This window comes from Pan paniscus, chromosome 4 (genome assembly GCF_029289425.2).
Source record: "Pan paniscus chromosome 4, NHGRI_mPanPan1-v2.0_pri, whole genome shotgun sequence".
Classification (NCBI taxonomy): domain Eukaryota; kingdom Metazoa; phylum Chordata; class Mammalia; order Primates; family Hominidae; genus Pan; species Pan paniscus.
The window spans coordinates 83,258,716-83,281,297 of NC_073253.2; the positions used below are offsets into that span (position 1 = coordinate 83,258,716).

At 36.1% G+C, this 22,582-nt stretch overlaps 1 non-coding gene across 1 annotated transcript; it reads right to left on the reverse strand.

Moving 5' to 3' along the window:
• Window positions 1-19,490: 19,490 nt before the first annotated feature.
• On the reverse strand, window positions 19,491-19,596 carry LOC112439871 (U6 spliceosomal RNA). Its single transcript, XR_003028104.1, has one exon. It is a non-coding gene; the product is annotated as a U6 spliceosomal RNA (small nuclear RNA).
• Window positions 19,597-22,582: the final 2,986 nt, after the last annotated feature.

Below are 22,582 nucleotides of genomic sequence, written 5' to 3' on the forward strand. Positions count from 1 at the left end.
AAAAAGAAAAGAAAAAGTATACACATATAATGTATGTTTTCAATCATGTATTGAAATTATACAGTAAATATGACATGAAATAACCAAATCTTAATTTAAAACTACTATAATTTCCCAGACATCAGTATATTAATGTAAAATAAAAGCTACTCTGAAACTCATTTTTGATTGAAATGGTTTCTCCAATATTCGTATATAACAGTAAATCTGTGTATTTTTAAGAGTTTAACATGTACTCAAGTATTATACATGTCATATTTTACTCTAAAATAAAAAGAAGGAAAATCTGTATTTGCTTCATTTTATCCCTTGCTAGCTGCTTAATGCTGGGTATAGTTTTGTGTCATTCTCATTCTTCTGTCTTCTTAGCATGAGTTTACTTAAGTGTTTGGTCACTATTTCTATTTTTCACAGTAATTTTATCCTTGAAGCTCTTGCTTTCTTAGCAATTGAACTATTGTTGTCAGTTCCAGGCTGATATCACATCTAATCTTAGCATTATGAGTAACAGAATTAATAGCCCTCCACTTGACACAACTATTTATCCATGACTCTTAACCTATTCCAGCTGGATGTACTCTTATTTTGAATAGATAAAAACTAATCCATTTTTTAGGAAACAAGTTGTTTGAAATTTCATTTATGACATAACATTACAAATAAAATTATATATGCAAATCTCTATTTGTATATACTTTTTTTAAAATAAACTAAATCTTTAAAACTTGTGCACCACATTATATCCTGTAAAATTTGTCTGGTTTGTGAATTTTTCAGAAATTATTTACTTTCTTCTCTGTTACTTTAATAATCATATGTATTTGTGTGCACGTGTCCATGCATTTTAAAACGATAACACTTATGAAAAACACTATTCTCACTAATATCTTTGGGTATGTAATTTTGAGTTTTCATTGTCATAACAAAAACCCGAATATTTGAAAGTTATTGATTCATCCTTTAAGGCAATTATTTTATATGAGCTATGCTTTGGTTTTAAGCCCATAAATTATATTGAGAATAAAACCATTACATTCTTATTGTTTTACTTGGGATTATTTTACATACAAGTGGACATAAAACTTAGCTAAAAATGGCTCAATCAGTGTTGGAATTTACTGACTCATGTCAGCATTTTGGGATGGAATTCTCAGCTGTTTTGAGGTGGTATTAATGTCAAAGCCTTGACATCTTTGCATCTTTCTTTTTTGTCTTCAGCTTTGAACTGCATCTTTGTGGGTGCAAGATAATAATATACAAGTTCAGGGCTATAAGGTAAATCATCTAAGTTTAGAAGAAAAAAAATCTCCAATCAGAAAGTAGGTGACGTAGGGGTCATCACTTGCTGACTTGTTTACCTACAACACATTGAATCTGTCTCTGGGTGATGTAGCTAGGAATATGCTGATTGGCTATCCTAAGCAGACTCATTGCTAAAGCTCTAAAAGTAGCACATCACAAGCCCATGAGGCAGGGAGGTAGTACAGTATTAAATTCTGTAAGTTACTATTATTACTCTTAGAGTTAATAATAATTAACTGTAGCTAAAACCTTATAAGTGTTTCACTATCAGCTTAGTGCTGGACACTAAAAATATATCCTCAATTCAATCCTATAAATAAATTCTATGACATAGATGATATGAGTAAAAAGAATTTCTCTAGAGATTATTGTCACTGTGTTACTCAATATAACCAGTATAAGATTTATGTAAGACATTTCTTTCAGATTTAGGTGCTGTAAGGCTGCATTTTTCTTCTGAGGTATAAAATGTATTATTTTTCCTGACAAACAGTAAAAATCTTTTAACTGACTAAATTTTATATTGCGAGAAGCTCAAGACCAAATTTGGTACTAAACATTAATAACCATGTAGAACCTTAGTGCTTATATATTAATTTTATAATTTTCCTCCAGTTTTAATCATCAATTAAAATGACATTTTCCTGGTTGTAGACATCTGGGCTTAGATAGCAATGACAATATTTCCCTTATTTCCTGAAATGATGAAAAAAAAATCAAGGGCAACAAATAATACCCCATAGGGCCCACACTTTCAATATCACTAGGAGACAGAGACCACTATAACTCTAGATAATGTTTAAATAAGAGAAATGGGAAAAGCAATATCAACTGCAGACCCACCATAATCTCATGTCTGCTCTAAGATTGTGGGTACAGAGAGCTTGAAAGGGGAGACCTGAAGAGACTCCATGACCAAGAACAGCCAGCAGCAGGGGGCTTAGAGGAGGCATACTACATCATCCTCAGAAAGAGAAAGTGAAATGACAAGAATAAACTTATTGAACACGGGTTGGGCCTTAGAAATTCTTAGACTTCATTATGAAGTAAAAGACTAAAAACGTGTGGAATTATAAGTGGCAGTTTGGAAAACTTTCTTGGAAAGAACCAGATTCAGAAGAGGCAGTTTACTTCGGAGATGATGTCATGAAAGAAATAAAGAAAATAGAGGGGAAATGTATGTATCCTACTGAAGTAAGTATTCTACAGCTGATGAAAGAGAATAGCACCACCAACTTATTTTCTCTCTTCTCCTTCTCTCAACCATGAAAGAAAATAGGCAGAAGAGAGCAGAAATAACAGAAGAAGGAATTCACAAAGTAGGAGCCCTGGCCTCTAAGAAAGAGTAGAAAAGGGTAGACATCACAAAATTTCTGTATAAAGTTAGATATGGCAAAACACAAATGTTCTGCTAGTAGAAAGTTTCAATAATACACAAACTATACAACTGAAAAAAAAATCAACATTGCAAACAGAAATTTACATCAAAACAAAATGAAAATAAGAAATATTACCTTGAATCAAAATACAAGATAAGAGAAATAAAAACTGATTAAAGAAAATAAAAGTTCACTAAAATCATGAAATAAATATATGTAAAAGATAAAATAATATCATAGGTAAAGACAACATCAGAAAATGCCCTTGAGATAGTAGATTTGAATGAGCCCTTATTAAAGCTTATTGAGTCAAGGCAGGAAAACAATCAAGAGAATAAATCAGAGATGTTTAAAATATTATAAAGGACCAGAACAAAAGTGACTGAAATGGAAGAAAGACAAATGAGGTTGAACTTTTGCATTATTATTTTCCCTGAAGAAGAAAATTAAATTATTGTACTGAAACTAATATTTCAAATTATAAACTAGAAAACTTTCCAGACATAAAATTAGACCAGATAAGTCCACACTGTCTTTAATACTTAAGTGGAGTCATACTACTTCTAACCAATGGACCGTGCATGGAGACACTTTATCAAAATTTGGGAATCAATTACTTAAAATATTTGTAAATGTCCATGACTTCTTCACCAATGAGCCTGGAAACCCATATAGATAGACATGTAGACAGATCAATGCTGTTTGAAATACTAAACCATTACATGGAGGACAGTTAATTGAAGATTTGCTTGGATTTACTTTGAACTTTGAGAGAGAAAAATAAACCCTATTTTGATAGAACACTGAAATATTTGTGGTTCTTGTTATGGTAGCATAAACTAACCTATTATGCCTGATGCAATTACAGTAAAATTATGAAACCAAAATATTATTTTTGCAGTATTATATGTAAATAATAAATTATAAAATAATATAAAACTCTAAAACTGATGCACTCTCTTCTGTTATATCAGAATGCCTTTAGCTAAAGCCCAGGAACTGCTATTTATAAAATGTTCTCCAAGTATACAGCCATGGCTAAAGACCTCTCCTTGATTGAAATGAAGTCTGTACATAATTATGAAAATGTTTCCGTGAAAATGTGTTGCAGAAACAAAATATGCAGAAAATTTATCATTATAAAAATCATTATTTTTCCTCTCTAGAAGATAATTTATTATTTCAATGTGATTCCATATCATCATGCATGATTTGCACCTGTTGATGTTTTGCAAAATTCTTCATTTCTAAGATGATTGCTTTATGTAGTTTGCACTTCTTCTATTTTAATTTTCATCATCCTCTAAAAAACTACTTGTTTTCTGAACTGGAGTTCTCATTAAAGTTTTGAGGGCTGATTGCAGCTGATGTGCACTGTGTAATCATAAAGCTTAGTCACATAGCTTGGAACAAGTATGGCATCTAGTCTTTCTTAGAAAGTAATTAGGTAAAATTTAACATCTTATGACCAGCATCACTTTCTCTTAAAAAAATAAAAAAGTTTGCTCCACCTGTCCTCAATTTTATTTTGTATCACATTTCAGCTTTTTTTATCCTTATCATGATTCTTTTTTCTATGTTTTTTCATTTTTATTTATTTTGACTCAGCACCCTCAATAACTTTGGTATTTTTTCTTACTTATTTTTTAACATTTTCCCCTAGAACAATACTTTTGATTTTTGGCTTATGATCTGAAATATGCCCTTATCACTCCTTATCACTTTCTCTCTCACATCATATGATAGATAGATAATAGATAGATATAGGTACAGATACATAGATATAATTTATCTCACTGATAATATTATTACCTTTCTGTATATAATTTCCCTGTATAATGACTATGAATAATGTTATTTTTTAGCCATCATCCCATTCCACATAAGATCTAGTTGTTCCTTTAGAAAATACCTCTTGTTAATCCATTTATAAACAGAAAAGCATTATCTCCAATGGGTTTTGAATTTTGACAAGCAATTTTAAAAGTTAGCTATGTTGCTCTATAGAGAGTATTTATAAATGGCTGAGTGGGTATGGGAATGTTGAGGACCTGGACAGACTACTTAAGTGTGGTAAAGAAGAAATTATTCCCAAGAGCAATTCACATCTGATGTCATCCAGCATTCAAATCCAGGTCATTATTAAAATTTTCTCAGTGCATTGTCTTAACAATGTATCAAATTAGAAATTTCACCTGTTAAGTTGTTAATGTTCTGAAGATGCCTGTGACAGTTAAAAACTAGCCATTCTTCAAGGTTTTATTTGTAGGTCAATAAAACCTTGAAAAATTTTATTGATTACTTATGTCCCCACATGATACAATAAACTCTCAACCCTCAGTCCCTCATAATGTGATCTAATTTGGAACTAGAGCCATTGTAGATGTAATCAGTTAGGTTAAAATAAAGTTATTCTGAATTAGGGTGGGCTTTTAATCTGATATGATTGGTGTCCTTATAAGGACAGGAGGAGAAATACCAAGATGGTGAGACACAGGGAGTATACCATGTGATGACGCAGGCTGAGATTAGAGTTATCCCACTGCAAACCAAGGAATGCCAAGGGTTTTCACAACAGACAGTAAGAAGAAATCAGAAACACGTTCTCCTGAAGAGGCTTCAGAGAGGGCACTGCCATGCTGACATCTTGATTTTGAACTTTTGCTTTCAGAACTATGAGAAAATAAATTTCTATTGTTTCAGCCACACATTGTGTAGTAGTTTGTTATAGGAGCCCTAGAAACTAATACAGTAGCCAACAATAATATTGCAGCTAGTTTGAGACACATCTTCCTTGGAGTTTATGGGGATGCAGACCCTTAAAATATCAATAAACCCCTATACATTACAGTTTGCCTTATTTTGTTTTCTACTTTTGTTTCAGGAATATCATTAGAATTTGTTGGTAATATATAATACCTGACTTTACATCCATAACCATCAATATTGAAAAATGAAACTGCAGTTTTGAAAACTCCGCCAATGGGTATCAATATAGTTGTTGAGGCAATGCCCATTATGTTTTCTTGAACCTTTTTTCCTATTGGCCAATGCTCATTTCACCTGTCATTACATATTTTGAATAACATTCATGGAAAGTATTATTAAATCTGTCACAGTTAAAACTAAAGAACAATGTTAGTTAATTGACCATGAAATATTCAAGAAAACGTGGACTTTACAAAAACCCACACCAAACAATAACATGAAAAACAATCCTCTTGCATGGACTTTCAAATAATAACAGACTAACCTGGATCATGATTTTAACTGCAATGTGGCTATACTGAAAATGTCACTTGTATTTACATTAGTATATGTTTAAATATCTGTGAATGTTATAAATATGTATCAGCAAAAAAACCACTAAAATTTGCTACAAAGAAGTTTGTAACATACACAATTATGAATTACTGAATAAATTAGTTCCAGCTACATCTTGATTAAAAATGCAAGTAAACCACGACAGAATAGCCAACTTGTAGTCAAAATATTTTCTCAATATGAGAGGAATAAAAAAATTTTGCACTGTCTGTTTGATTTTATTGAAATAGTCACCTTCAGATCTCTTAATTTAAAATTGTTTGAGGTCATTAGTTTGTATTTCCTAGAAATGTTCAGAATTATAAGTTTTTTATAACATATATAAAGAAGTTTATATTCTTTATTTTAGATGTCAGAAAAATTCTTTTTTGAGTCTTCTCACCCTTGTTATTTTCTTCATGATTATGGCAGTTAGCTGTGTGCTAGACCGACTACCGTGCTGTCCTGTTAATCAGAGGAGAGAAGCCCCTGCTGGGAGTTGTGGTAATTACACTGGGATAGTTCATCTCTTTTTGAACTCTCTCTAGGTTTTCATTTCTCCTAACAGCAACAATAATACCAATTAAAAATGGATGTTAATTACAAAAGTTTAAAATATTCTCTTTAGAAGTTAATGTAATCTTTTCTACCAAAGAAATAGATACGTTTTTCTATTTCTGTAGCTCTTTTGTCCAGCTCTCTGAAGTTAAAAAAAAAAATGTTTCAGTATAACTATGTTTATAAATGATAAATAAATGGTCCTTTATCCAGGAACATATTTTTCATTCTCATTTAGGCATATTTTGGACCCTAAAGCCATTTTAGTTATTAATAAATATACCTGCTATTAAACTTTATGGCTTATAAAATTGGCATCCTGCGTACAAAAAGAGTGGGGTGTTTATTGAAGCTTTGAAAACCAATCTTTATTTATAGAGGGTTACTAAACATCAACTAGCTGATGTTTTCCAAGAATGATGAGTGCAAATATAATTTGATGCTAATGCATGTATATATCCATTGAGGCATTTCATCTAAACCTCTTTTTTATTGAAATTAAAATCATAAAGTACATGGCATTGCAAATAAATGTGAAAAATATTTATTAATAAAACTGTGACTCCAAAAATAATAAAATCAGCTTAAAAATCACAAATATATTAGTGACATATGTTGGTCATAGATAATGGAGAAAATTGGTAGTAAAATTGTGCCTAGAGGATGTGAATAGGAACATTATAAGAAAATCTTGTGCATTTTATATGCTTAATTTAAATGTAAAGCAGTAATTCTAAAACGGAACTACAATTTTTATTGGTTGTGTTCCCATTTAAATTTCATATTTTACTTTCCATAGAAAGTATTAAAATATCCAGAAAACATTCTCTAAAAGAATAAACACTTGTGACTTATAAGCACCAGATAAAATTCTAGCAATTATTCCATGAAATCTGGGACAAAGAAGCTAATTGAGTGTATTATTATAAAATTCTACGGGGAGAAACAACAAGTTAAGCAGTGCTGTCAAAGGTTTAGAATATCTCTACCCTTTTTAGGATTAATCTCTCTGGAAGCACAAGATCTAAAGCAAACCATGAAAGAAGAAATCATATTGTAAGTGCTAATGCATCGAAAGAGATTGTCATTTCTCTAATAATCATAGCATCTTTAAATATTAGACGATGAAAAAAGTGAGAGTTTTAAATTTAGTCCTCCATCAAATTCTTCTAAAATGCACTTACATATTTTAAATATAATAGGCTAAAATATGACTATATTGTTTAGAAATAATCTTATTTTATAAATTGTATATATTTTAATGGTATAAATAAATAATGCCAACTGTGGTATAATTTCTTAGAAATTTTTGATGTCCACATCTATTTAACTCTATGATGCTCTTTTGTTGATTCTAAGATTCTGTAGTTTTTGAAATTCAGAAGACATAGTTCAGGTTCTGAATGCATATTCAGATATACTTAAAACTGGATAAGTCATTGTCAATTTTTGAGTCCTTGTCTCAAAAATGAACTATTTGGGAAGGTCTGATCTCTCAGTGTCCTACTAGATTACCAAAAATATCTTTGACAACCATAACCTTGATGGGGCAACTTAGAATCCCAACTTGGTATACTCTGAAGATCCCAAATACAACAATATTATGTTGTACTGGAGATGCAGTACAACAATGTGGCTTTCAGGAAGGTGATCTTTTTTATTTTTATTACTTTTTAGAAAAATGATTGTTCTCTGCTGCCAAGGCTGGAGTGCAGTGGCAGTATCATAGCTCACTGCAGCCTCAAACTCCTATGTTCAAGCCATCCTTCTGCGTCAGACTCCTGAGTAGCTAGGCCTACAGGCACAGGACACCACATCTGGCTAATTTTTATTTTTATTTTTGTAGAGATTGGGTCTCACTGTGTTGCCCAAGCTGATCTCAAACTGCTGGCCTCAAGTGATCCTCCTGCTCAGCCTTCCAAAGTGCCAGGATTATAGGTGTGAGCTTTTAGGAAGTTAGTTAATTTGAGTCATAATTTTATCATCTATGGAAATTAAATGACATGGCCAGGTTTGGTGGCTCATGCCTGTAGTTCCAGCCACTTGGAAGGGTGAGAGGATCCCTTGAACCTGGGAGGTGGAGGTTGCAGTGAGCTGATATCGCACCACTGCACTGGAGCCCGAGCAACAGAGTGAGACCCTGTCTCAAAAAAGAAATAAAATAGGGTCAGAAACGGTGGCTCATACCTGTAATTGCAGCACTTTGGGAAGTTGAGGTGGGTGGATCACCTGAGGTCAGGAGTTTGAGACCAGCCTGGGTAGCATGGCAAAACTCTGTCTCTACTAAAAATACAAAAAAAAAAAAAAAAATTAGCAGGGTGGGGTGGTGCATGCTTCTAATCCCAGCTGAAAGTTTATGGCCTGCTAAGACAATCAATTGTGACATGCTTGGGTGCCTGTACCCTTGCCTTTAAAGGGGACTTTGCCTCCAACAAAAGATGTTTAAGACAAGAATTGTCCATGCAAAAGGGAGTTCAGATTCTGAAAAAAAAACAAAAAAATTGCAATAAGATAATGTATTAATAGAAGAGATATTATTATTAAGATATTGGAAAAACCACTTTACCCAATGTAAAAAATAGTAATTGTTGAGGAAGCAAAAAATTGTCATGCTTTGGAAAACTCAGATCCAAGTCAGGATTTGATACAAATTTATTTTTTAGATGACACCTTAAGGCCTGATTGATGCTTAGGAGATTACTATTTTACTAATACTGATCTGGACAATTTCCTGTTTTACCCTCTATTTTCACAAGCAAGCTACTTCAAAGAATATTTCATCAGTGCCAGACTACCTCCAACTACAGCTTGCATTTAGACATTTAGATTTACTGCAATCGCTCTTATGTCACCAATGCCCTTTTTTTTTTTTTTTTTTTGGAGTCTCGCTCTGTCGCCCAGGCTGGAGTGCAGTGGCGCGATCTCGGCTCACTGCAAGCTCCGCCTCCAGGGTTTATGCCATTCTCCTGCCTCAGCCTCCCGAGTATCTGGGACTACAGGAGCCCGCCACCACGCCTGGCTAATTTTTTGTAGGTTTAGTAGAGACGGGGTTTCACCTTGTTAGCCAGGATGGTCTCGATCTCCTGACCTCGTGATCTGCCCCCCTCAGCCTCCCAAATTTTTCTATCTTAAATTTTATTTCAGCTTCTAAGAGAACTGCAACAACTTACTGAGGCAGCGCTCCTGTCGTGGGGGGCAGTAGCTGTGAGGAGTCTGTCTGTCCCTTTCAGACCGCTGACCCGGCGATGGATGAATAAAGTACACTGACACACACATATTCTGCTTGGCCAGTCCCGCTGAGGGTCCGAGGCCACTCACAGACTCCAAGGAGAGTCCTGTAAAGAATGGCAGCCGCAGCCCTGAGCAGCTCGCACTCCAGCCATTTATTTAGTATAGAATTAACAACAGAAGCTTTGAGTACACACACTTGTGGATAATTAACATGGTTAAGAGAGTAGTTCTATGAATGATTAAAGTTCAGGTACTGAGGTCTAAAGTAAATACCATACGGCGGCAATTTTCCTGGTCGACCTCCCCCAGAGGTGGCCACCTGGCTCAAACGTTAGTTAATGGAGGTTGAGAAAACAGACTTAACCGGGGAAGCCTCTATCGTCCCTAGTATTTACCCTATTGTGCCCGGAATTGGTTGGTTCTTGGTCTCACTGACTTCAAGAAGGAAGCCGCGGACCCTCGCGGTGAGTGTTACAGCTCTTAAGGTGGCGCGTCTGGAGTCTGTCCCTTCTGATGTTCAGATGTGTTCGGAGTTTCTTCCTTTTGGTGGGTTCGTGGTTTCGCTAGCTCAGGAGTGAAGCTACAGACCTTCGCAGTGAGTGTTACAGCTCCTAAGGCAGCGCCTCCGGAGTTGTTCGTTCCTCCCGGTAGGCTGGTAGTCTCGCTGGGCTCAGGAGTGAAGCTGCAGATCTTCGCGGTGAGTGTTACAGCTCATAAAAGCAGCGTGGACCCAAAGAGTGAGCAGTAGCAAGATTTATTGCAAACAGCCATAGAACAAACCTTCCACAGTGCAGAAGGAGACCCCAGCGCGTTGCCACTGCTGGCTCTGGCAGCCTGCTTTTATTCTCTTATCTGGCCCCACCCACATCCTGCTGATTGGTAGAGCCCAGTGGCATGTTTTGACAGGGCGCTGACTGGTGCGTTTACAATCCCTGAGCTAGATACAAAGGTTCTCCACGTCCCCATCAGATTAGTTAGATACAGAGTTTCCACACACAGGTTCTCCAAGGCCCCACCAGAGCAGCTAGATACAGAGTGTCCATTGGTGCACTTACAAACCTTGAGCTAAACACAGGGTGCTGATTGGTGTATTTACAATCCCTGAGCCAGACATAAAGACTCTCCACGTCCCCACCAGACTCAGGAGCCCAGCTGGCTTCACCTAGTGGATCCCACACCGGGGCTGCAGGTGGAGCCGCCCGCCAGTCCCGCGCCCTGCGCTCGCACTCCTCAGCCCTTGGGTGGTCGATGGGACTGGGCGCCATGGAGCAGGGGGTGGCGCTCCTCGGGGAGGCTCGGGCCGCACAGGAGCCCATGGAGTGGGTGGGAGGCTCAGGCATGGCGGGCTGCAGGTCCCGAGCCCTGCCCCGCGGGAAGGCAGCTAAGGCTTGGTGAGAAATCGAGCGCAGCGCTGGTGGGCTGGCACTGCTGGGGGACCCAGCACACCCTCCGCAGCCACTGGCCCGCGTGTTAAGTCCCTCATTGCCCGGGGCCGGCAGAGCTGGCCGGCTGCTCCAAGTGCGGGGCCCGCCAAGCCCACGCCTACCCGGAACTCCAGCTGGCCCGCAAGCACCGCACGCAGCCCGCGTTCCCGCTCGCGCCTCTCCCTCCACACCTCCCTGCAAGCTGAGGGAGTGGGCTCCAGCCTTGGCCAGCCCAGACAGGGGCTCCGTCAGTGCAGTGGTGGGCTGAAGGGCTCCTCAAATGCCACCAAAGTGGGAGCCCAGGCAGAGGAGGCGCCAAGAGCAAGCGAGGGCTCCGAGGACTGCCAGCACGCTGTCACCTCTCACTATGACCTAATGCTCTAAGGTAAGAACTGGTTGCCTTCAACCTGTTCAATTACTACAGGCTATGTAACCTTTCGGCCTTCCAAAAAGGTTTGGGACTTTTCCCTACAACTTTTCTTAATATTTCCCTTTAGTATTTCTGCCAACATCCTGAGTGAATCCCAACAACTTACAATGTTGAGGATTTCTGCTTTGAAACTCTCTACCTCTTTTGTTCCATGAAACCATTATCTCTCTATTTTTACCAGTTACTTTGACTGTTCCTTAGCAATTTGTTTAAGAACCTCTAAACTCTAGATGATCATGAAGCTGTTTAAAATCTGTATCCACACCTCTGTGTGAACTCATCCAAACCCGTTTCTTCAAAGGCAAGTCATATACTCCTCATTCTCTGTATTCCACCTTGCTGAGGTACAGACCTAAATTTTGGCAGTGTATATGGAAGTATCTGCTACTATCCACTATTCCCCCTTAGTTAACACATTCTTCAGGTTAAATTTGCTTTTCCACCTACACTTCTTTCCTAAATTAAAGACATTGTGGCCATAGGGATAGGTTAAAACCTGGGCATTGTCCTAAAATTCACATTTTCATTTGCTCATCGCAGCCAGCCTGTCTCCCAGTTCTCTACATTCTACCAGCTAAATAGTATGACATCACCCTCTTTTTTAAAACTCCCAATGTCTTAGTTAGACCCTATTTTTTTTTACCAAAACGATTGCATTTTAATACGTTCCTAACTCTTTTGCTCTCTCCAATCGCTTCCCTCACAAATAGTGACTCAGCTGTTTGTATTTCCCTACATATGCCATCTTTTTTACAATTCAATAGCAAGTCGAGAAATAGGGTGATGGATAATAAAGATATATGACTGGAGTTAGATGAATTCGAGGATGAATCCTGGCTCTCCATATTATCTTTAATTGGGGCAAGGTTATTTCTCTGCGCTTCAGTTTCCTAATTTGTAAAATGGGCATACATATCTAATGAGGTTCTGATGTGTTATAAACAAAGAGTTTGGTACACACTGTTCATTAAGTTGATTTTTATCTGGGCCCTCCAACGACCTCTTATCAGCCACTCTTTTACTCATTTAATTATGAATTCATGAGTACCTACTATGTGTCAGACTTCACTAAAAATGGGAGGTCTGAATATTTCTATATTTCCTTTGATTGTCTTTCTACTTTTGACACATCTGATTCAAATGTTTTTGCCATGTTATCTGTCTGAAAGCCTATATTTGAAGACTCACTGAGGAATGTCGCATACATTTTCTTCCTCCCAAACTTAAGAAAAGTTATTCAGATTAGCTTTAGTGCAGCTTGTATACATATTTATTATGATATTCATCACTTAATTTCAATTTATTTATTTCTTCTTATTATTAGATAATGAACTTTTGGAGTACAGAGCCCATATCTCATCATTTCTTTAGCTACCTACCAAAAATAGCACATAATAAACAATTTAAAAAGAAAATATTCTCTCAGATATTTTAATTCATATACTTACATTTCTGTAAACATATTTTAGAAAGCTATCTACTAAAGCCATTTAAAAATATTGATAAAAAACTAAAACAAATTCTTAAAATTTATTTTAGCAGAAAAGGGATTTCCATGAAAAAATTAAATTGCAACATAGTAGTCATTGTGTATTTGACTAATTAAGAGTTCAGATAATAAATTCCATAAGAGTTGAGGGTAGAGAAGCATCAGTGTGGGTTACTCCATTTAAGTGAAATTTCCATGGCGAGTTTAACTTTAATGAGAGGAGAGAAAAGTCAAGGGCTTTCCAGGTGGTAGGAATGAAGTAAGTTATGGAGCGGAGCCAGGAATCTGTGGCATATTTTATGGGGAAAATATTAGATCAATTTTTGAAAGTAAAGAATTCACTTACAGAAGTAGTGAGTGGTCAGTTTGGAGATATACAGACTGGCTTATGAGGGGTTTGAAGGCCAGTACTTCAGTGCGGCTGTATGATTTAGGTAGCAGAGTCATGAGACTTCATTCAGGGGGTGGAAGGAGGTACACAGAATTGTGTTACAACAGTTAGTTGGGCTGTGAGTTACTTAAGGATTTACCTTATAGGTTTCTACATATATGGAGAAATCAGTCAAAAGCCTGTTGTGATCGTCTTACTATAAAATAATGAGGACGCAATGTAGATTTTTTGCATAGTCTTTAGTCTTCTTGTGAATTTAATTTCTTATTCATGCCAAAGTGATTGCAGTATCTTCAGATAAAATATAAGAAGTTTCTTTGAAATGCATATACTTTCCATAATTATATTCTATTTATTTCCAAAAGATACCTGAAATGTAGTGAATTAAATTAATATAAATTCTAGAGAATTTACATAATAATTGTTTTCTATAAATAATATTTGTATTTATCATTCATTAAATATTTAAATTATTATTATACTGTAGAAGAGGGAAAATGAATGGAATAATTTCTGCTTTTGCAATGTTTACAATCTATCAGCAAGGCAGTCAAATTTATCACTATAATATCAAAAGTAATGAGTGGAGAATATTGTAAGGGTTTATTGAAAACAAGTCTCATGGGAGTATAATTTTGGAAGAAATAATCGAGGTAAGTGCTTCTGAAAAGATTTCATGTAGGCTTTGTTCTGAAGTAGGTATAAGATTTTGAGTCATAGAGATGGCACCGAGGGTAAGAGTGTCAAATAAATAGAGACAGAAGAAACATATGCATGTTTGGAAATGGGCAGGGAGTCCACTGTGGTCCAAATAAAGGATGAAAGGAGAAGTGTCCTGATAAGTAAGCAAGAAGGTATAGCTGACTATGGTCAAGTCAGTGGGGCGTGTGTCTGTGTGTGTATGTGAATTTGTATGTGTTCTTGAGGAGCCAGAATTTAAGTATTTTTATTGAATTTCAATGTTATTTTGGAGGGAATAGGGACTCATGCAGGTAGAAGAAGAACAAAACAAGAGACTACTAGTGATGTGCCAGGACCAGATCACAAGCATAGCAAGGAGTTTGGACTCTGATGTTCATCAAGATTTGGTTTTTTTTTTTTTTTTTTGCTTGACCAAACTTTAATCAGAACTTTGAAAATCCTCTGTGCATTTCCTTGTAAAATTCAGTTTTATTAAGAACCTTGTTAGATCAGTTGAGCAAGAATTTCTACCTTTGATATACGATCATCCTTGGTATTGGATGTGGTTTTTCATTCTCCACCATCCCCCAGGTAATATCTGATCACTCTAGCCTGTCTTCAGCTGGAATCCTCCTAGGTCAGTTTAGCCAGAATACCCCTGACCTCTGATATTTCCTCTTAGTAATTTTCCATCCACTGAACTTCACCCTGTCCTTGGCTATAAATGACCACTTAGTCATGCTGTATCCTCATTGCCCATACTTAGTGAAACCCAGTCTCTCTTCCCCACTGCAAAATCCCATTGCAGTGGTCTCTATACTTACCACTCTGAACTGAATAGTCTCTCTTACTGGGCTTTCACAAGAATCATTGTTATCACAGTGAATACCTATTTTCTTTTTTCCTTTTGACTTTTTTTTTTTTTTTGAGATAGGGTATCACTCTGTCACCCAGGCTGGAGTACAGTGGCCTAAACATGGCTCACTGCAGCCTCAATTGCCTGGGCTAAAGTGATCCTCCTACCTCAACCTCTTACATAACTGGGACCACAGGTGCACACAACTACGCTCAGTCAGCTTTTTTATTTTTTGTAGAAATGGGGTCTCATTGCATTGCACAGGCTGTTCTAGAATTCCTGGGCTCAAGTTGTCCTTCTGCCTTACCCTCCCAAAGTGCTGGGATTACAGGCATGAGACACCAAACCTGGCCATTTTTATTTTTTTTAACAGTGTTAGCATCAGGAAGTCACTGGAGATTTTTGAACAGAAGGATGACACAGCGTATTGGATATTCGTTTTAGGGAAATAGCTATGACAGAAAAATGTAAGATAGTTTACAAATGGAAGATAGAGAAAAGACTAGGTGGCCACTTACATTTCCGTAATAATTTGAATGAGACGTGAAAGAGGTGTAAGGCTCTGTGTCCCACTGAACACAACGTAAGGATGCATACAAAAATATGAACTGGATTCTAATAAGTAAATTCTGGTCATACAATTCAAAATCAAATACTGTCATTTTTAAAAATCAATCAATGTAACAGCACAATATTTTTTCAGGTACTGGACAGAAATTTAATATTAAACATACAGCCATTATTAAAAAGCTTAGATATTCTTCACTTTGTCAATGAGAAAATCTTTAGAAACAATTTCTGTAAAATATGTCTGTTTAAAAACTATATTTACTAACAAATGAAGTAAAAGTTTTAATTTCTAATGTTTATAAATCATAACTTTAGAAATACTGAAAATTTTATAACAATTGAACAATTTGTCCTTGTAGATCAAATTCTTTCATTGATTCTTCCAGTGAACAATTTGTCCCTGCAGGTCAAATTCGTCAATTGAGATCAAGCCCTGCAGGTCAAATTCAAATTGTATTTATTTATTTATTTTAAAATAGTTATTAACAAGAAATTTAATCATTTTATTATTTATTACAAAGAAAATCTTCTAATTTTTTAAAAAAATTTGTATTATACAAATGCATAACAGATTTTTCAGCAGCAACATTGCATGAAAGTTAACAATAAAATACATTTTTTGCCCCTAGTTTGGTTATTTCAGCACCTCACCAACATAATGCAAGACAGAGTTTCTATGTAACATCGTGCTCACCATATTTGGCATGCTGGCATTCCCTTTTAGGCTTGTTACCCTCATAACACCAAAATGGCTGCTGCAGCTTTGGGCTTTACCTGCATTTGGAAATCTTTTGTTTGTTTGTTGTTTTTTTACTTTAAGTTATGAGATACATGTGCAGAATGTGCAGGTTTGTTTCATAGGTATAAATGTGCCATGGTGGTTTGCTGCACCCATCGACCCATCACCTGAGGTTCTCTCTCTCTTTCCTTCTTTCTCTCTCTCTCTCTTTCTTTTCTTCCTTCCTTTCTTCCTTCCTTCCTTTCTTTCTTTCTTTCCTTCTTTCTTTCTCTTTCTTTCTTTTTCTTTCTTTCTTTCCTTCCTTCCTTCCTTCTTTCTTTCTTTTCTTTCTTTCTTTTCTTTCTTTCTTTCCTTTCTTTCTTTCTTTCTTTCTTTCTTTCTTTCTTTCTTTCTTTCTTTCTTCCTTTCTTTTCTTTCTTTCCTTCTTTCCTTCTTTCCTCTTTCGATGGAGTCTCGCTCTGTCACTCAGGCTGTAGTGCAGTGCTGCAATCTGGGCTCACTGCAACCTCTTCCTCCCAGGTTCAAACAATTTTTATGCCTCAGCCTCCTGAGTAGCTGGGATTATAGGCATTTGCTCCCACACCCAGCTATTTTTTTAATTTTTTTATTTTTAGTAGAGACGGGGTTTCACTGTGTTGGCCAGGTTGGTCTCAAACTCCTGACCTCGTGGTCCTCCTGCCTCAGCCTTCCAAAGTGCTAGGATTACAGGTGTGAACCACCACACCCATCCAGTTTTAAGCTCCTCATGCATTAGCTATTTATCTTGATGCTCTCCCACCCCTTGCCCCCCAACCCTGCCACTGACAGGCCCCAGTGTGTGTGTTGTTTCCCTCCCTGTGTTCATGTGTTCTCATTGTTCAGCTCCGAGTTATGAGTGAGAAAATGCGGTGTTTGGTTTTCTGTTCCTGTGTTAGTTTGCTGAGGATGATGGTTTCCAGCTTCATCCATATCCCTGCAAAGGACATGATCTCATTCCTTTGTATGGCTGCGTAGTATTCCATGGTGTATATGTACCACATTTTCTTTATCCAGTCCATCATTTATGGCCATTTGGGTTGGTTCCATGTCTTTGATAATGTGAATAGTGCTGCAATAAACATATGTGTGCATGTATCTTTATAATGGAATGATATATGTTCATTTGGGTATATACCCAGTAATGGGATTGCTGGGTCAAATGGTATTTCTGGTTTTAGATCCTTTAAGAATCTCCACACGGTCTTCTGCAATGGTTGAACTAATTTACATCCCAACCAACAGTATAAAAGCATTCCTATTTCTCTCAGCCTTGCCAGCATCTCTTGTTTCATAACTTTTTAATAATCACCATTCTGATTGGCATGAGGTGGTATCTCATCGTGGTTTTTATTTGCATTTCTCTAATGATCAGTGATGTTGAGCTTTTTTTTAATGTTTGTTGGCTGCATATATGTCTTCTTTTGCGAAGTGTCTGTTCATATCCATTGCCCACTTTTTGATTTTTTTTTTCTTGTAAATTTGTTTAAGTTCCTTGTAAATTCTGGATATTAGGCCTTTGTCAGATGGGTAGATTCCAAAAATTTTCTCTCACTCTCTAGGTTGCATTTTCACTTTGATGATAGTTTCTTTTGCTGTGCAGAAGCTCTTGAGTTTAATTAAATCCCATTTGTCAATTTTAGCTTTTGTTGCAATTGCTTTTTGTGTTTCAGTCATGAAGTCTTTGCCCGTGCCTGTGTCCTGAATGGTATTGCCTAGGTTTTCTTCTAGGGTTTTTTATGGTTTTAGGTCTGATGTTTAAGTCTCTAATCCATCTTGAGTAATTTTTGTATACAGTGTAAGGAAGGGATCTAGTTTCAGCTTTCTACATATGGCTAGCCAGTTTTTCCAGCACCATTTATTAAATATGGAATCCTTTCCCCATTGCCTGTTTTTGTCATGTTTGTTGAAGATGAGATGGTTGTAGATGTATGGTCTTATTTCTGAGTTCTCTGTTCTGTTCCATTGTCTATGTGTCTGTTTTCGTACCAGTACCATGCTGTTTTTGTTACTGTAGCCTTGTGGTATAGTTTGAAGTCTGGTAGCATGATGCATCCATCTTTCCTCCTTTTGCTTAGGATTGTCTTGGCTATACAAGGTCGTTTTTGGTTCCATATGAATTTTAAAATAGTTTTATCTAATTTCATGAAGAATATCAATGGTAGTTTGATGGGAATAGCATTGAATCTATAAACTACTTTGGGCAGTATGGCCATTTTCATGATGTTGATTCTTTCTATCCATGAGGGTGAAATGTTTTTCCATTTGTTTGTATCCTCTCTTATACCCTTGAGCAGTAGATTTTAGTTCTCCTTGAAAAGGTCCTACATGTCCCTTGTTAGCTGTATGCCTAGATATTTTATTCTCTTTGTAACAATTGTGAATGGGTGTTCACTCATGATTTGGCTCTCTGCTTGTCTATTGTTGGTGTATAGGAATGTTTGTGATTTTTGCACATTAATTTTGTATCCTGAGACTGCTGAAGTTGCTTATCTGCTTAAGGAGTCTTTGGGCTGAAATTATTGGGTTTTCTAAATATAGAATCATGTCTTCTACAAACAAAGATAATTTGATTTCCTCTTTTCCTTTTTCAATACCCATTATTTCTTTCACTTGTCTGATTGCCCTGGCCAGAACTTCCAATACTGTGTTGAATAGGAATGGTGAGAGGGGGATCCTCATCTTGTGCCAGTTTTCAAAGGGAATGCTTCCAGCTTTTGCTCATTCAGGATTATATTGGCTGTGGCTTTGTCATAAATAGATCTCATTATTTTCAGATATGTTCCATCAATACCTAGTTTATTGTGAGTTTTTATCATGAAGGGATGTTGAATTTATCAAAGGCCTTTTCAGTATCTATTGAGATAATGAAGTGGTTTCTGTCATTGGTTCTGTTTATGTGATGGATTACATTTATTGATTTGCATATGCTGAACCAGCCTTGCATCTTGGGAATGAAGCCAAATTGATAGTGGTGGATAAGTTGTTTGATGTACTGCTGGATTTGGTTTGCCAGTATTTTATTGAGGATTTTCACATTGATGTTCATCAGGGATATTGGCCTGAAGTTTCCTTTTTTTGTTGTGTCTCTGCCAGGTTTTGGTATCAGGATGATCCTGGTCAGAAATATGAAACGCTTCATGAATTTGCGTGTCATCCTTACACAGAGGCCATGCTAATCTTCTCTGTATCGTTCCAATTTTATATATGTACTACTAAAGCGAGCACTCAAATTTTAATTTTTTAGTGGTTTTATTTTTTATAAAAAATTTATTTTACTTCTCCCAATGAATAGGTGTTCATTTCAAGATACACTGCAGTCCATTATTGTCGACACTTCAACCTTACTAGCCATTGCCTTCTTCAAGTGGCATAATTTGTTATACCGTAAGTGCAAGGTCACTTATGTTCAGACAATTGTAGATATGTTTCCATATATCGATTCATGTAACTGTTAAATTAAGTTTAGCCTAAAGCAACCTCCTTGTAAGTTCAGCTTAAAAGTTCCTACATACATAGTGAACTGTAACTTGAAGTGGATGTTTAAACAGACTGTAACCTATTCTTGTACAAATCACCAAGTTTCAGCCAAAAGTGATGAACTGTTACAACAGTGTTAGCATAAGACAAATGCCAGGCTGTAACCAATCTAACTGTTTCTGTTCCTCACTTCCATTATCTGTAAGGGGAGTGTGGTGGTGGTGCTCAATTCATGAATTGTTCTTTGCTCAGTTAAACTCTGTTAAGTTTAATCTGTCCAAAGGTTCTCTTTAACATAACACATTCCCAAAAAGGAAAAATTATATGTCTAGATTCATATTTTGAAGTTACAAAGAATAATTTTACTCATTAACCCCACTGAAATTTATTTTTGTTTCTATTATCATTTCTGTTATGTCAGACTCATATTTTGCTGAACGTATGTGGTATGATCAATCTGAAAATAATACTTTTGACTCCCTTTGACTTCATATGTCAGAGGCATTTGAACCAAGATGGAGGAACTCCATCTTGAATAGGAGCTGGGTAAAATATGCCTGAAATCTACTGGGCTTCATTCTCAGATGGTTAGACATTCTAAGTCACAGGATGAGATTGGAGATTGGCACAAGATACAGGTCATAAAGACCTTGCTGATAAAACAGGATGCAGTAAAGAAGCTGGCTAAAACCCCCCAAAACCAAGATGGCCACAAGAGTGATCTCTGGTCATTCTCACTGCTTCCACCATCACAAATGCCATGGCAGCATCAAGAAGTTACCCTATATGGTCTAAAAAGGGGAGGTGTGAATAATACATCCCTTGTTTAGCATATAGTCAACAATTAACCATAAAAATAAGCAACTAGCAGCCCTTGGTGCCGTTCTGTGGAGTAGCCATTCTTTTATTTTTTTACTTTCTTAATAAACTTGCTTTCACTTTACTCTATGGACTTGCCCTGGATTCTTTCTTGTGTGACATCCAAGAACCCTCTCTTGAGGTCTGGATCAGGACCGCTTTCCTGTAACACATATATCAGAACAATTTCCTGTTACCTAAGTTTCAACTTTTGGTTGTAGTATATTTCAGTACAAATATCCAGGGACAAATTCTCAATTGAATATATCTGAGAGACAAATTGTCCAATGATCGGATATTGTAAAGCTCTTAGAAGGTGAAGTATCACTGTAGTTCAAACACATATGAAGTCTTAGTATTTCTTTTAAGAATATGTTCTTCTAGTCTAACTTCAGTTGGTGATATATTGTTTATATTTCAACTGTAAAACATGATAATTATATTTTTATTATAGAAATTTCAATAATTTTACATTCTGAGTGTATTCAAATGTTAAAAGAATTAAATTAGAACTATGTCCAATAAAAGTGGAGATAATTTTATAAATAATATATTCTATTATTTATAAGTGAGAATGGACTATACAGACAGTGGGACTCCAAACACATCACTCAAAATATGACTGTTGGAGACCAGAATATGCCACCCTAAAAAGTGCTTCTTAGGCATATTGATTATTTTGAGCTGGTTACTCTGAGAAACAGACACAGAAGTCACTCGGAAAATTTGTCTTTCTGTAAGAGAAATTTACATCAAAAAAGATAATTTCTGTTTGTAGGGGTGTCTTCCTGTCTGCACCAGGAATTGAGAAATGACTGAATGAAGAAGGCATGGAATTAAATCTGCATAACAAACCATGCCTTTGTTAAAGGTGATTTTCCTCATCATTTCATCTTAACCAGGTCTTTCCCCGCACACTTTTTTCTTTTAGGTAATGATGATATTTAAGTCTAAAGTTTAAAAGTATTCTTTGAGATATATTTTATAAAATTACTCACCTTCTGGTGTCTCCCATGTATATATTTAACTATAAATGTTAATAAATGTTATTTGTTTTTCTCCTGTTAATTTGTGTTTTTTCACAGAAAACCCAGTAAAAAACTATGAAGGGTACAGAAAAAAAAAATGTTTTACCCTATACAGATAGGGGTTGCAATATCCCTTAGCTAACTGCTACTGTTAGTGATGAGAATATTTGGGCTATGTGTCTAAATAACATACCCAGGCCACTTGTTTAACTGATGCCCCAGAACCAGGACTAGATCCTCAGACTTAACTCTTACTCTATTTTTCTTTCACTACATCATTGAGCTCTCTTATGTTTTAAAGTACCGTAATGCCAACTATCGTTTAGTTGGTATTAGTTTAGTATCTTTGCTTTGATTTACAGAATTAGTAAAGTTTAAAACAATGCTTTTTTTCCAGTTTTTCTCATTAGAAATACTATGATGATACTGTTTGTTTTATAAGAGTGCAGTCTTAGTCTTAATTTTATTATTAAGATAACATTTTAATTAGAAAAGTTTATCAAATCTTAATCTAAAAGAGTAAAAAAGTTTACATAAAAACCACAGCTTTAATTTTTTTTTTATTTCAGTAAATCAAATTGTTATAGTAGGTAGCTGGTCAGAATGAGCAGGGCAAGAAAGGGCTCCCCAACTCCACATGCACCAGGCATGTCAGGCCACCAGGCAGTTGTTAACTGTCTCTCTACAATAATAATTGATCACAGCCAGCACCAGGGAAAGGCAGTCTCCCAGTGATGGAAAACACCTGAAACTGGTGATTAGCAGCTTCCTGATAAGATCTCTGGATTTGGGCAAGCGGGCTCAAGCATGCACATTAAAATGCAAAATGACAGATTTCTACTTGTATA